Consider the following 2,741-nt stretch of genomic DNA (forward strand, 5'->3'; position numbering starts at 1 on the left):
TTCACATTTTCTGAAAAAAAAAAAAAAAAATGTAGCTCTTGGATTACATAAAATATATTTGCCCATTACACTACACAATGTGAAAAGCCTGAAAGGCAAAATGATGTAAAAATGTAGATGAATTAACACATGTATGACCAAATGCTTCCAAGTTCTCCTATGGTGTAAAGCTCAAAAGACACAGCCTCTTTCCTGGAAAACCAAAGAGAAATCGATAAGTTGATACTTACTGGGCCTTTAACCAATCCAGTAGGAGCCCAGAGCATGATTGCACAAATGACAGACTGTCTCTAGCAATTACATTACTTCAGGTTTAGTCCTTATAGATATCATTGTAATTAGGACCTTCCAAGAATAATCCAAAGTTGAAGTGTCATAAAGATATTTACTTCTTTATCCTTCTATTTGGGTCCAGGTGTCAGTTCTGTCAGGAAGATTATTCTTAAGACTTTCCAAAACAAATCATTTTATTCTTCATTTGCTCTGTCTCTGGCGTGCATTCAAGTTAAGTAAGTTGCTAATACAAAGACAAGGCAAGACAAACTGCAAAAGCCAGACCTATCACTGACAGCAACAACAGACCTGCTTGCTACTTTGAATCTTCAGCAACAGAACTGGAATGTAATGTTTACATACTGAGCTAGTGAGGAAGGGCATGCCTTTGTATGTGAAAAGCCAAAGAGTGAGGTAAGTTGGCTCAGAACTGAAATGAGAACACACCAGTGTTTGGATCTCTTGGCAACCTATTACATTTTAGCTCCAGCTGAGAAATCAATTCAATGAACACATCTAAACATTGCATCTTGACACTTTCAGCAATTATTTTTTGATTCATACTTAGAATATAACTGGTACTAGAATAAGTTTGAATCTGAGGGTAATAAAACTCTATCCTATACATAGATTAACAAAAATAAAATGCTTCCAAGATAATCCACCTGATTTCGTTTCACAATTGTTAAGTTTTCTATCCAGAATATGTTCTCTGCTGGAGTTAAGATCGAAAAGATGCAGATCATTGCAAGGTCTCATGGTGGATAGAAGATCTGCTTCATACTAGACAACAGATTGACCTAACAGAAATTTGGAATACTAAATTTAAAATTTCAAAGTTTGGCCAAGCATGATCAAAGTAACATAGTTACTATAACTATTCATTTTCATGTCGATACTTAAGGTGACTATTTTCATTTTTAGATTTCTTTGTACGTAGACTCTAAGACGGTCCTTGGGATACTTTTGTCATGTCTCTACCCCTCCTAAGAAGCCTGTCCTACAGCAAACAAATAACTGAGAATTCGAAGTGCTCATGGTAATGGGAGGAAGAAGGTTGGGAATTGGATACACAGATGACAGGATAATGTTAACAAACTGTCAAGAATATAGTGAGGCTTGGAATCCAAAAAAAGGCATGTCAGAAAGTTGTAAAGGGCCATAATGAATGAATTCACAAGCAGCCAGTTTTCAACCAAGAGCAGTACCTCACAGGAGGTCGACAGAGCACTGCAGCAAAGGAGTACAGCAGGGTACAGGAAAATATTTGTGCCCCAAACCATCCTTGTCTCTGCTTTCTCTTATAGTTATATTTTTTCCTTACTGAACTCAGATTTCCTTTGTAACTCATGTGTATGATGATAAAATATACCCTCTGACATGTCTTTATTTAACCTTTGTGAAGCCAATCATAAAAGAGAGTAACCCAATTATGTAGTTCTAATTTTCCAGGAAGAGGTTCATCATGGTCCCATGACCACCCTTGGACTTTCATGGGTCGTCAAAGAAGATGTGAAAGCTGAAGCTATGCCCAGCTTACATGTCTCCATCACAGCTGTGCTATGCAGAGAAGCACACTCTCAGACAGAGCAATTGTGGGGCACTTCCCAGGACAAGAAGAAACTCAGAGCAGGAGAAGACACGCCCACACTGCCTTCATTCCAAATTCTGTCCTGATGACTAAAAAGATAGCACATGTAAAATAAACAGGGTTGCATACAGCAGTGCTGACCTTAAGTAGTAAATAGGGTTGTACAAACTCATTAGCTTGTCTTGATCCTGGATTTGTAAATCTGGATAATAGGTTTTTTCTTGATCTTTCAACAACAAGCAAAAGTATATTGTCCCTATCCCATACAGAGTTTTGTACATAAACAGGTAACACCCACAGACTCTATGAAAAAGGGCAAAAAGGCATGACTCCTTCTCATCTCTATCAATTAAATTATCAAAGGACAGGTACAGGTGTAGCCCTTTGTGCAGTTGTCACAGGAATAGGAGTTAAATTTGTTCCCAGTTCCTATCTTTCCCTTGTAGTAAACATAGCTAAAGAAGGTCTGTGGGTCCTGTGTATTTGACTCTAGCATAGACCATGGAAGGCAGGTACAGAAAGCCTTTCTCCTCCCTGGCCTCAAGATGAAGAGGAATGAACAAGTACAGCCTTTGGGAGAAAGACTTGGAAATCACAAATGAGAAGAGCAAGCAATGATCAGAAACTGTGAACCAGAGCATCCTCACTATATCCCACTCATATGAGGTTCTGCACTGACCCCAGAAGGCAAGCCAAGACAAAGCCATTCACTTCATAATCTATTTTTTCAACTTAATAGAATTTTTTATGTACTCATTTTTTTTTTTGGCTTGGTTTCAAACTGTAGCTTAGGTTGGCATAGAACTTGCTGTGTGGCCAAAGGTAGCCTTGAATACTTACTTGATACCCCTGTCCTAATGTCCTAAATACTGGAAAT

Source organism: Mastomys coucha, unplaced genomic scaffold (genome assembly GCF_008632895.1).
Source record: "Mastomys coucha isolate ucsf_1 unplaced genomic scaffold, UCSF_Mcou_1 pScaffold20, whole genome shotgun sequence".
Taxonomy (NCBI): Eukaryota; Metazoa; Chordata; class Mammalia; order Rodentia; family Muridae; genus Mastomys; species Mastomys coucha.